Raw genomic sequence first — 13,705 nt, 5'->3', positions numbered from 1 at the left:
GCGCAACCGTTACCCTTCGTGGGTTGAAGTCTCCATCAACGTGGATGTAGGATAGCACCACCTATCCGAACCACGGGAAAAACATCCGTGTCTCCAATAGCGTTTGATTTCTCCAAACCCTTCCCTTTACATTCTTGCAAGTTGCATGCTTTACTTTCCGCTGCCTATATACTCTTTGCATGCTTGCTTGAATTATGTGATGATTGCTTGACTTGTCCTAAATTAGCTAAAATTTGCCAAGAACTAAAATTGGGAAAAAGTTAAGTTTTTATTTTGTCAAGTAGTCTAATCACCCCCCTCTAGACATACTTTCGATCCTACACCTATGTATGAAATCCTGCACGCAAAGGGGCCCTTCCGCAATTGGCAACGCCCTTGTTCTGTTTCAAGCCCGCTCAACAGCTCAAGCGGCCGCGTTGAGAGTGGCAGGGTAGCCTTCCGCAATTGGCAACACTCTCAATTCTGACTCGAGTCAAGCTCGACAGTTCGAGCGGCCGCGTTGAGAGAGGTAAGGTGGTTCGCTCGACAGCAAGCACACCCGGCAGGCCATTGGGGATCTGTCCTCAAGGTGCCACCCTGGGTTTACGCGCCGGCAAGCCTACCCGTTTAATGTAGGGTAAACGTACAAAGGGAAGATCGAACAGGAAGATAACATGCATCATACCCAAAAGTGCTGCAGAGTTATATTACATCAATTATTTCCACGGTTCTAACTAAAGATAAAAACTGTCTTGGTCATGAACCCGCAGCGACAGTGGGAGTCGGGGTGCCTAATCTCGGCGCTGGCCCTCCACCCTCTCGATTTCACCAATGTGGCTGATGATGGGCTTGATACGCTCCTTGAGCGCCGCGAGGTCCACACCCGCCGGCAAGCTGTCCAGCATAGCGTCGAAGTCGAGGTTGGGGTTCCAGTACGCCATCTTGGCGAGGACCTTGGTCATGGAACCCTGGCAAAGCCTCCGGGCCTCATTGGTCATCGAGGCCGCCCAGTTGGCACTAAGCCGCTCCAAGGCACCGACCCTCTCAAAGAACAGGGTAAGGCTGCAGTTGGCGCTCAAGTTCGGCTCCGGGTCGTACCTCACATCCGGTATCCCCATGGTAGCTAGCTACGTGGTGGCCTTGTCGGCAACAGCGGTGAGGCGATTGAGCCAGCGGTTCTCACCCTCCACATGCTCCTTGTGGGCGAGGGCGTCATCCTTCCGCAGCTGCTTCTCGGTCTCCTGATTCTTGGTCAGGGTCTCCTCCTGGGCCTTGCTCTCCGACAACATCCCCTCGAGACCCTCCATCTTCAGCTTGAGTTCTTTGATGGAGTTGTTGGCCTCGGAGAGCTCCCCAGCCCTACTGAGGACCGCACCTTGCGCCTCCGTCAGAGTGCTGTTGAGCATGTCCTTCTCCCTGGACAGCGTCAGGACCTGGTTTTTCAGCCCATCCCGCTCCACCTCCAGCTCCTTCATCTTGTCAGCGTGAACCTGAGCCTGGGTATTGAGTGCCTCCCTGTGCCTCTGCTCCAGCCCCTGGGTCCGCTCCATGACGAGCTTCTCCACCTCCTCATCCTTGCCGCGGAGCATTGTGGCAAGCTTCTCCTCACGCGCGGCAAGATCCTCCTCCTGGGAGTTCAGTGCGGCCTGGTGCTGGGCTCGAGCGGCCTCGGCCGCGGCGGCCAAGCTCTCCGCCGTGTCCTGGGCCATCTCAATGTCGGCATGCTTCATGGTGAGCTCCACCTCGCGCTTGGCCATATCGCCTTGGGTGGCCTTCAGCTCCTCACAAACTTGGCGGAACCAAGTCTGCGTCTCGGCGACGCATACCTTGAGGTCCACCTCCGCCTTGTCCACCGTTGCCGCCCTGGACTTGGCCTTGTCCAGGCGGGCACGATGGAGCACCTAGAGCTTCCAGAAGTTTGCGCCCATGGCCTGGAGAAGCCGCTCCTCCTGAGAACCATCGCCAATGGCGCTCGGCTCGTCAACAACCTCGAGTCCGGCGGCGGCAAACACCTCTTCGTCGAACACCTCTCCCTCGATGGGCACCCTAGAGCTCGATGATGTCTAATACACAACCTTCTTATTGTAGATGTTGTTGGGCCTCCAAGTGCAGAGGTTTGTAGGACAGTAGCAAATTTCCCTCAAGTGGATGACCTAAGGTTTATCAATCCGTGGGAGGCGTAGGATGAAGATGGTCTCTCTCAAGCAACCCTGCAACCAAATAACAAAGAGTCTCTTGTGTCCCCAACACACCCAATACAATGGTAAATTGTATAGGTGCACTAGTTCGGTGAAGAGATGGTGATACAAGTGCAATATGGATAGTAGATAAGAGTTTTTGTAATCTGAAAAATATAAAAACAGCAAGGTAACTAATGATAAAAGTGAGCGTAAACGGTATTGCAATGCGTTGAAACAAGGCCTAGGGTTCATACTTTCACTAGTGCAAGTTCCCTCAACAATACTAGCATAATTGGATCACATAACTACCCCTCAACATGCAATAAAGAGCCACTCCAAAGTCACTAATAGCGGAGAACAAACGAAGAGACTATGGTAGGGTACGAAACCACCTCAAAGTTATTCTTTCCAATCAATCCGTTGGGCTATTCCTATAAGTGTCACAAACAACCCTGGAGTTCGTACTAGAATAACACCTTAAGACACAAATCAACCAAAACCCTAATGTCACCTAGATACTCCAATGTCACCTCAAGTATCCGTGGGTGTGATTATACGATATGCATCACACAATCTCAGATTCATCTATTCAACCAACACAAAGGACCTCTGAGGGAGTCCTGAATTAGGGGGTGTCCGGATAGCCGGACTATACCTTCGGCCGGACTCCTGGACTATGAAGATACAAGATTGAAGACTTTGTCCCATGTCCGGAAGGGACTTTCCTTGGCGTGGAAGGCAAGCTTGGCGATACGGATATGTAGATCTCCTACCATTGTAACCGACTCTGTGTAACCCTAGCCCTCTCCGGTGTCTATATAAACCGGAGGGTTTTAGTCTGTAGGAAGAACAATCATACCATAGGCTAGCTTCTAGGGTTTAGCCTCCTTGATCTCATGGTAGATCTACTCTTGTACTACCCATATCATCAATATTAATCAAGCAGGAGTAGGGTTTTACCTCCATCGAGAGGGCCCGAACCTGGGTAAAAACATCATGTCCCTTGTCTCCTGTTACCATCCGCCTAGACGCACAGTTCGGGACCCCCTACCCGAGATCTGCCAGTTTTGACACCGACATTGGTGCTTTCATTGAGAGTTCCTCTGTGCCGTCGCCATCAGGAAGGATGCCTCATCCCGTCTTTAAAGACGGTACCATTGCTAAGGGAGCTTTGGCTGTCGGCCAAACTCTCTGGCTAGGTGGTTTCCTTATGACCGCTTGTTTGGCTGCTGCACCGACGATGACCTCTCGGGTCATCGAAAGCATTCTTCACATCAGCTCAGAATTCGCCGAGCAGCTAGATCCAATTGAGCTCTCTTCCCTAAATGAGCTCTTGGATTGCATCGCCGCGCTGGGAGTCGCTACCGATTACGACCAGATTGGGCCTAAACCCGATCTGAGAGAGATTAAGTCTCCCCAGGTCACCCATCACGTTGCCGTGGCAGAGGGACAGTGCGGTGACCCTTCATCTATCTTAAGGACTAGCTATGTCCGGATTCCCGATCCCTCCAAGCTAGATACCCACGGATGGGAGGACATCACTCAAGACCTGAACTTAAAGTCAGGCGGCGGGCTAGATTCATTGGACAGCATCCAAGAATCCAAACTTCCGAGTTCGGAAACTCCTTGGCCTCTGGGTCTCAGATTGGGTAAGATTTCAGATTTGATTCCACCCACCCACCCGTACATAAGCGATCTATCCCAAATTAGGCAAGAGCCCGAAGAAACAGTACATCATTACTGGGCCAGATTCCTCCTGTTATGAACAGGATAAAGGACTGCTGTGAGGAAGACACAATTTCATTCTTCTGCAATAATTGCACGGACAAGGGAATCCTCAACGCCATAAGTCGCCATGATATTACACACTTTGCTGGCCTGGCGTCCATAGTATGAAAGTACTGTGCGATGGAAAGCGCCTGGAAAACCGAAATAAAATTTTGGGACAATCCGGCCCTGAATACAAACCCAGTACGAAATAAAAGGGTGCATCATCACCAGACACCCGGGTTCAATACCAAAAAGCAAAAGCCCTCTACAGGGCACGAAACTGTACTAGAAGGATGGCTTAATGGACCCTGTAAAATTCACAGTGCAGAGGGCGCCACACCAACTAACAGCCTTAGAGCATGTTGGATACTCCGGCAGGTGGCAAAAATTGGCGAAGATCTTCTAATTCCAAAAGCCACAGAAAGCCACCCCAGAGACACCAGTACGGTATTAACAGTCTTCGAGACTTCCGCATCAAATAATATGTGAAAAAGAACACTCCGTGGCCTTGCCAAAGTCTACCAAGTAGCAACAATAAACCCATGGAGTGACATGGCTATTACTTTTAACGCCAGTGATGAACCTAAATTCCGAACAGCCCGAGCACCAGCCGCATTGGTCCTCAGTCCAATAGTGGACGACTTTCATCTTACCAAGGTACTCATGGATGGCGGCAGCGGATTGAACCTCATTTATGAGGAAACCCTTCAAAAAATGGAAATAGACTGGAACCGCATTGAGCGAAGCAGCACAACCTTTAGAGGAATAATCCCCAGTCGGGAAGCACTGTACATGAAAAATCACACTAGATGTGGTGTTAGGCATGCCGGATAATTACAGGTCTGAAGAGGTCACGTTCCAAGTGGCCCCATTCAGTAGCGGATATCACGCTCTGCTAGGGCGGGAAGCATTTACAATATTCCAAGCAATACCCCATTACGGGTACATGAAGCTCAAGATGCCCGGGCCTAACGGAATCATCACTCTCGCTAGTGATCCGGACATAGCACTCCGCGCCAAAAACAAGACAGCCGCACTGGCCCTCGAGGCGCTATCCGAATCCATAGCGACTGAGAAACTGACTGTGCTGCACTCCACGGTGAATAGGGACGATGTGACACTTGACAAAAGATCCAAGTCCACCTCCTTTAAACCGATGGACGAAATAGTCAAATTCCAGGTCCATCCAACGGACCCTAATAAAACAGCTTCCATCGGGGCACAGTTAAACCCCGATGTAGACGCCGCACTGTGAGAGTTCCTACGAGAGAACTGGGACATTTTCGCCTGGCACCCTTCAAACATGCCAGGAATCCCACGCAGGCTGGCCGAACACAGCTTAAATATCCTAAAAGGATTCAAGCCAGTCAAACAGGCTCTTCGGCGTTTTTCCGAACCTAAGAGACAGGCCATGGGAGAGGAACTAGCCAAGCTATTGGAGGCCGGATTCACCAAAGATATAAAACACCCGGACTGGCTATCAAACCTGGTGATGGTACCAAAGAAGGACAAATCCTGGCGCCTGTGTGTTGATTTTAAAGACCTTAACAAGGCTTGCCCAAAGGATCCCTTCCCTCTCCCCCGCATCGATCAAATTATCGACGCTACCGCATGACACGATTCGTTGTGTTTCCTCGACGCATACTCCGACTACCATCAAATAAAGATGGCAGAGTCAGACCAAGCCGCAACGGCATTCATCACACCATACGGCCCATTCTGCTTCAACACAATGCCCTTCGGGCTCAAAAACGCCGGCGCAACATATCAGCGCATGATCCAGACATGTCTGGCAAACCAGATCGGCAAAGCAGTGGAGGCATACGTAGATGATGTGGTCGTTAAAACAAGACATGTCGAATCTCTAGTAGACGACTTGAGGCTAACATTCGATAACCTCCGAACATATGACATCAAGCTCAACCCGGAAAAATGCATTTTCGGCGTTCCAGCCGGAAAGCTCTTAGGCTTCATTGTATCTGGTAGAGGAATCGAAGCAAATCCAGCCAAGATCTGAGCTCTATCACAATTGGATATCCCGAAGGACCTCAAACAAATACAAAAATTAACCGGATGTGTGGCGGCTCTAAGCCGCTTTATCTCCCGCTTGGGAGAAAAGGCCCTACCCCTTTACCGCCTCCTTCGGCGCACCGAACACTTCGAGTGGACGGATGCAGCCACGACCGGACTCGACGAAATAAAAGCCATCTTGGCAACAAACCCAGTCCTGGCCGTGCCAAACATTAGCGAACCAATGCTATTATACATTGCAGCAACCCATCAGGTCATAAACGCAGTGCTCGTCGTCGAACGAGAAACGGACAGACACAAATCCCCCCTTCAAAAGCCGGTCTACTATGTGTCCACTGTCCTTACTCCGTGCAAGTCACGGTACCCGCATTATCAAAAGATTGCGTACGTGGTATTTATGGCATCCCGGAAGCTGCGACACTACTTTCAAGAGTGTTCAATAACAGTAGCCTCGGAAGTGCCACTTAACGATATTATAAACAACCGCGACGCGACGGGTCGGATTGCAAAATGGGCCATTGAGCTCCTCCCGTTCAACATAACTTACAAGCCACGACGAGCTATGAAGTCGCAAGTTTTGGCCGACTTCGTCGCAGAATGGACGGAGGGCAAACTCCCTAAAGAGTACCGTACATATTCAAACTGGGTCATGCACTTCGACGGCTCCAAAATGTTGGCCGGTCTAGGGGCTGGCGTCATTTTGACGTCCCCCACAGGAGACACAGTTCAATACGTACTCCAGATAATGTACACAGACTCCAACAATGTAGCCGAATATGAGGCCCTTTTACATGGTCCCCGGATGGCAGTATCCATGGGCATTCAACGCCTAGAGTTGTGCGGGGACTCAAACCTCGCAATATCCCAAATAAATGGAGACTTTGATGCCAAGGATCCAAAAATGGCAGCTTATCGCAACGCCGTCCTAAAAATGTCAGCTCAGTTCGAAGGGCTCGAATTTCACCATATAGCCCGGGAAAATAATCAGGCGGCAGATGTCCTGGCACGCATCGGCGCAAAACGCGATGAAGTCCCCCCCAACATCTTCTTGGAAAGACTGTTCAAGCCATCCATAGTATGGGAAGGGGAACCCGGCAATAACATACCGGACCCAACCGCACTACCCGACACCAAACACTCTGACATAATTGGAGGCTCTGCCAATGAAATAACACCTTCAGCCCACGTAATAATGGCCGTCATCGCCCCGTGGACAGAACCATTCCTCGCCTACCTTACTAGGCAGGAACTCCGCGAGGACCAAAATGAGGCACGCTGCATAGTACGGCGATCTAAAGCCTATAAAGTCCATGAGGGAGAACTTTATAAGAAAAGCACTACCGGAGTCCTTCAAAGGTGCATCTCCGAAGAGGAAGGGCGGAACCTCCTGGCTGAAATTCATGCCGGACTCGGCGGTCATCATGCTGCAGCTCGGTCCCTTGTAAGCAAGGCCTTCCGTACAGGCTTTTATTGGCCAACGGCCGGGCAGACGCCCAGGACTTAGTCCAACGATGCGTCGGTTGCCAGCTTTTTGCAAACCAAAGCCATATGTCACCCACCGCCCTCCAAACTATCCCCATCACTTGGCCCTTCATGGTCTGGGGGCTTGACATGGTTGGACCCCTTAAAGGTGGAACCCACAAGAAAAAATACTTACTGGTCATGGTGGATAAGTTCACCAAATGGATAGAAGCCAAGCATGTTAAGACGGCCGAATCCGGACCGGTGATAGACTTTATATCCGGGGTTGTGCACCGTTACGGCGTCCCCCACAGCATCATCACTGATAACGGCACAAACTTTATGATCGACGAGGTAAAACTCTGGTGCAAAAACATGGGCATCAAGCTCGATTATGCTTCCATCTATCACCCACAAACTAACAGCCCGGTCGAACGTGCAAATAGTCTTATCATGAGCGGCATCGAACCCAGATTAGTGCTGTCCCTTAAGGAATCTAATACGCACTGGGTAGAGGAGCTCGACTCCGTACTCTGTGGGCTGCGGACCATGCCAAATCGCACCACCGGATACACACCATTCTTCATGGTGTACGGCGCAGAGGCAGTTTTGCCCTGCGACATAATTCATGACTCACCTCGAGTGCGCATGTACGAAGAAAGAGAAGCTAAGCTCGATCGGCAGGACAGTTTGGACGCCTTGGAGGAAGAGCATGACGTGGCAAAAGCCCGTTCCGCATTCTATCAACAGCAGGCTCAAAGATACCAAAGCAGAGAAGTACGGGCCAAAAATTACAACGTTGGCGAATTAGTTCTACGCCTGCCGGACAAGAAAAAGGACAAACTCAAGCCCAAGTGGGAAGGTCCCTTCATAATTGACCAAGTCCTGACTGGTGGAGCGTACCGCCTGCGAGATGCATCGGATAACTGACTCGAGCCGAACCCATGGAACGCAGCCCGTCTCCGAAGATTCTATGCCTAGCACCGGACTCTGTGTTCGTCTCCTTCCTCTGTCCATTTTTTTATACTTTATGTCTTACATTTCTCTCCTTCTCCCCTCCCTCTCTCTTATAGCCTTCAAAGGCTCATAAAGTGATGCGCTATCCGTGCTCATTAAACCTAGGGGCTTCTTTAAACAGAAGCTTATTTATACGAGCTTCATGCCCAACACATGTGTCACACTTCCGCATGTACCTTTTATTCACCATTATATGCATCGATATGACTTAAGTTTTGGCCAAGCTGGGTTGCCTGGCTCCTGTGCTTACCCCTACGTTCCCGATTGTTCGGCTAGGTGGTAAAGGGAGCACCTCTGTGATTGTTACTGCCGGGTCAGCCGGATGCGTACCTCAGACTAGGTGAAGCCGAAAGCTAGCGTTCTTAAGGGAATATTCGGTCGGTGAACTAAAGATGATCTTTTTTATTTATCTATACGCCCCTAGATGTTTTTCCTGTGTCTATTTTTGCAGAATGGACATGCACTTTAGGGCATGCCTCCCAGGGAAAGGAACCCCTAACGGAACTATTCTCCCTGGAAGATGTTTCTTACTAACCATGTAATATAACATAACTAGTTGGGCACTTGTCTGTTCAAGCACTAATGACCCCTACGCCTGGTCTCCATGCATACCCCGGTTCTTATATAACCGCGAGGGTATTCGGACACACTCCGGACCGTCAGGTCCCGAGGTGAAGCGAAAAGGTCGGCCATGACAAACGATCTACAATCCGGCTAGAAGGCATTACACATGTCAATTAAAATTACATAGTCAATCTGACTGATTGTATTCCTCTTCAATACCATCTAACAGGCTGTCTAGTTTACAGTCCCGTTGGGAATACTTTGCGGCCAATTCTACTTGGCCATATACTAAGCTCACATGGATCTCCTTCCCATCAGGCCCCATGGGTCCGACCTCGGCCATGTGGTTTGGGTCAGCCTTCGTGTACCGCATCTTCACCATGGCCCAGGCCTCCCTGGCGCCTTGACGGCAGGCCGACATCTTCCACAATCAAAAGCGCCACCGCGCTCCCTTCAGCTTCTCTACAAGCTCTCCAAGGCCTTCAGGCATGGAGACGGATGGCCACAAGGCCTGGGCGACGCCTTGCATCACCTGCCGAGCTTGTTCGTGCAGTTGTGAGAGCTCGGGAAGAAGGTCACCCGTAGAACCGGGCATTTCCTCTGCAGGACGACCTGTTAGCATACCTACAGACATTACTCTGTTAGTCGACTTCCTCGCCGAACTTTTTTTTCAAAGATTCGTTTAAGCACTTACTAAATATGCCGCGTCGAAGCCGCTGATTCTCCTTAACGGAGTCCAACAGCTGGGCACGAACATCCTTCAGTTCAACGCCCAGCTTGGTGTTGGCATCTTGGAGATCGTTCTTCTCCCGCCTCACCTTTGTCAGCACGCTCTCACCAGCCTTCAGCTGGCGTAGGAGTTGTTGCTCTTCCGGATTTAATCCGGCGCCATCTGCAATTTCATTTGTCAGATTTGCACCCACGCCGCACTTCGCAAAATACTTATCTTTCGAAGCGTATATTACCAGAGGGGGTCTCCTTGGGCTCCCCTGCCGCGGCTAGTGCGGCCTCAAGTTGGGCTTTGCACTCTTCCAGCTCCTGGGATAGTAGGTGTCGGTGTCAAAACCGGCGGATCTCGGGTAGGGGGTCCCGAACTGTGCGTCTAAGGCGGATGGTAACAGGAGGCAGGGGACACGATGTTTTACCCAGGTTCGGGCCCTCTTGATGGAGGTAAAACCCTACGTCCTGCTTGATTAATACTGATGATATGGGTAGTACAAGAGTAGATCTACCACGAGATCAGAGAGGCTAAACGTTAGAAGCTAGCCTATGGTATGATTGTTGTTCTGTATGTTGTATCGACTAGCCTGGCCCTGGTTTATATAATGCACCAGAGGCCTAGGTTAACAAGAGTCCTAGCCGAATACGCCGGTGGGGAGAAGTCCTTGTCTTGATCGCCAAGTCTTTGCGGAATCTTCCTTGTATGCGGCAGCTGTCCGAACTGGCCCATGAGTATACGGCCATGGGGGGCCTCGGCCCAATCTAATAGATAGGGAGACGACGTGGTGAGTACCCCCTAGTCCAGGACACCATCAGTAGCCCCCTGAACCGGTCTTCAAGTTAGGGATGCTCCTCGATTCTTCCGAACTGTTCTTCATCTTCAGTCGTCGGTCTTGAAAACTGGTTCAACAAATCTTCTTTATCTTTGATCTTGAGGATCGCTGAAATGCATTCGACGAGTTTACACGTCGGGTATCCAAGGAGCCCCTTTAAGTTTCCGGCCTTTACCAATGCCTTGTTATTTTTTATGCCACACCTCGGGTTTGAAGTTGTTCCCGGGCGGCAGCGTCCTCTTGCGTCCGAGCTCCAACGCCGGACTGTATTCGAGGTATCTTTTGCAACCGAGCACCAACGCCGGACCGCTTCCCAGCTCTAACGCCGGAATGTATCCGAGCCCCAACGCCGGACTATATATAAGAGCTCCAACGCCGGACTGTATCCGAGGTGTCGTAAATCACCTTGGTTCAAAGAAGTTTGAAGGAGTTTAGCCGAGCTTAATGCCGGAAATGCCCTCTATGGAGCCAGCCACTAGCGCCCGAGCTTTATGCCGGGCTGCTTCCGAGGTGGTGCACCACCCCGAATGTGGGCCGATTTTTGTGAATATTTTTTATTGGTGCAATTTATTCTCTGCCGAGATATATAGCCAGTAGCCCTCAAGGTGTGCATCGGTCTAAAACCCGAGATGCACCTGAAGGATGACGTAAGACCGCTGACCCCAGTAGCCGCTGAGACTCAGGTTGATTTGCAAAATCGGCCTGAGGATCAAGTCCAAGCTCGGCAGAATACTTCGGGACACTAAAAGCGGCGTGCTCAGTCCTCGAGACTCAGGTTGGGTGTGGCCGACCAACCTGAGGATCAAAATCTCCTCAGAAACTATATTGCACATAAAATTTTCTGCATTGGACAAGCAATGCAGTAGCCCCCGAGACACTGGTCGGGTGGTAACACCTGATCAGGGCATCAATGTGCCCCTTTAATATTTGTAAATAATAAGCCCGAAGCCCAGTAGCCCTCGAGCCTTAATGCGGGCACGGGTGCCCGAATTAAGCATCAATATCCATAGTAAAATCACAAATTATGTGTAATGACTCTATGTATCCAAGTACTTTTCGTCATTAATGCTCGGATCCGCATTGTACAAAACTTTGTTGACCGACCATCGGCTTCCACCTCCTCGGCCAGTAGCCGAGGAGTGTTTGTCCTACTTTATAAAGCCTTTATGAGGGCAAAGATTTACAACAAACAAGGCAATCTGGCCATACGGTTTTATAAACAAAGGTACGCAGAGATTTATATTACTGTTTAACAGAAGAAATGTCTTCCAAAGAAAATAGTCCCGCTATCGGTTCCTTTCTTTGGGTTGTCATGCTAAGCATGATCATTAAACCTCAGCTCTAATGTAAGAGCAAAATATTGAGGATTTAGTTTGGGAGGCCAGTTAATAGCCCCCGGTAGTGTTCGGCGACAGTCGGGGTCAAGCCGTAAACACTTCGGCCAATGTTATGAATGGCCCATCATTTAACATAGTCATCGGATCGCTGACCAGTTTACGCTTATTGTGAAAGTCAGTTTTCGGCTTTCTCCACTGAGGTGCTTAACCATGTGAGCTGGAAGCACAATCGCAGTGGTTCTCCCTTTGCACGCCTAGCCGAACAAAACGGAACGTAGGAAGCAAGTGCAGGAGCCGGGCAACCCAACTATTGACCGAAGACACAATTCGAAACCGATGCATATATAGCAATATCTGAGAATGTTTTTGCCGAATCCCTAAAGGTGTCCGGCGTTGCACTGCGAGACTAATGCTGGAAAAGCACAAATAGTTTAAAAGTGCCAAAAAGCTTGGAAAACCAAGAAACGTCAGTAAAAACATGACGTCCGAACAATATCAAGTGTTCGGTGCCAATCCGAAAGTTGGTCTTAGAAAAAAGAAGTGCTTCTGTCGTGCTTTAACATGATACATCCTATCTCAAGACTTCGAGCGGGTCAGCCTACGGCTTCAACCTCCTATCCCGAGGGCGGAGTACTTCTCATCAGGCCAGTTTAGCAAACTAAACTCTAGCGGCTTTGAGAGAGAAATTAGGCTCCCCGGCTAGTGACCGCACACTCGTGTCGAAAAAAGGAGTGATAAATAATAATAATAAAACTTTGCAACGACTAAGAAGAAGAACACTTATTATAAAACGGCTCAAATAAACTTAAGAGCCCCCAAGTGACTTGGGTAGAAGAATGATTGCATGTACCGAAGTACTTATATCATATCTATGTTCAACCGAACTTTAAACGCGTCTTAACCGACCGTCAGCTTCTCCCTCTTCGGTCAAGGACCGAAAAGTGTTATGTACTCCATCGGTCGAGAATATCGACGGTGTTTCCAATAACCAGGCAATCAGGCCATAAGGCTGTAACAGACAAAGCGCGCTCAGGGAACTTATGCTATATTACCGTGAAGTGTAAGAAGCATCTTCGAAGAAAATAGTACCCCCACCGATACCTTTCTTCGGTGCTCATTGTTATTATGAGACTTGTGCAATAGATTTTTTGTACTCATGAGTTCCGTTGTGTGCCGACCATCATTGAAAACTATAAGAGCGCTAGCTTTCGGCTTCACCCAGTCTGAGGTCCGGCTCGGGCGACCCGATCGTGACAATCGCAGAGGTGCTCCCTTTACTCCCTAGCCGAACAATCGGGAACGTAGGGGTAAACACAGGAGCGAGACAACCCAGCTTGCAATTCGCTTAAGTCAATATGGTGCATATTGTGGCATAATACACAAACAAGGAACGAAGCCGTACAAGTATAATCATATGCAAGTGGAAAAGCTTCATGAAGGAAGCCCCCAAATGAATTGGGTATTTGAATTTATGCGTCACAAACAAAGTTTGGACAAGGAAATTTTTTACAAGCAACTTTTTTCCAAAAAAGTATAATGCTTGGTCGAACCGAACACAAGTTAGAAATTAAAGCTTTGAGCATGAAAGCGACTTAGCTGGTTAATGTGTTTGGTATTGATGACACGGTCCGAGCTTGATGCGGGGCAAGGTTCCATCCCCAAGCTGGTCCCGAGGTGGCAGAGCGGAGAGCTCGACACGCCGAAGTGGTGACATAGCACGGTCAATGCAGACTGGCAGAGTGACGCCGAAGTCCCCGGATCATTTTACTATGCACAAAAAATAGTATAAACCGGAGATAATGGTAATAATGAT

The sequence above is a fragment of the Triticum aestivum genome, chromosome 4A, assembly GCF_018294505.1.
Source record: "Triticum aestivum cultivar Chinese Spring chromosome 4A, IWGSC CS RefSeq v2.1, whole genome shotgun sequence".
NCBI lineage: Eukaryota > Viridiplantae > Streptophyta > Magnoliopsida > Poales > Poaceae > Triticum > Triticum aestivum.
The sequence above is the reverse complement of the archived record's forward strand: the minus strand, read 5'-3'. Positions refer to the sequence as shown.